Source organism: Odontomachus brunneus, unplaced genomic scaffold (genome assembly GCF_010583005.1).
Source record: "Odontomachus brunneus isolate Ranch 3 - 2012 unplaced genomic scaffold, Obru_v1 Obru_scaffold_221, whole genome shotgun sequence".
Taxonomy (NCBI): Eukaryota; Metazoa; Arthropoda; class Insecta; order Hymenoptera; family Formicidae; genus Odontomachus; species Odontomachus brunneus.
Window position 1 is genome coordinate 103,139 of NW_022639671.1, and position 297 is coordinate 103,435.

Here is a 297-nt window from a genome sequence, read left to right on the forward strand (position 1 = left end):
AACGCCTCAGACAGCACAAAATATTTTCAAAACATTTACAAAACATTTATAAGATTTATTTAAATATTTTATATAAATATTTATCAAAATATTTCATAAATATTTTTGTGACTTTAGATTCAATTAGATCATAAATATTTAACTTAAATATTATAAAGATTTTTATTAAAATATACAGGGTGGACCATTTTAATCCATCCAGTCGAATATGTCGAAAACCAAGCACGGGAGAGAAAAATGTTTCAGACAAAAGTTGTAAGGCTTAAAAAAATGCATTCAACAATAGTAGTTATTTGA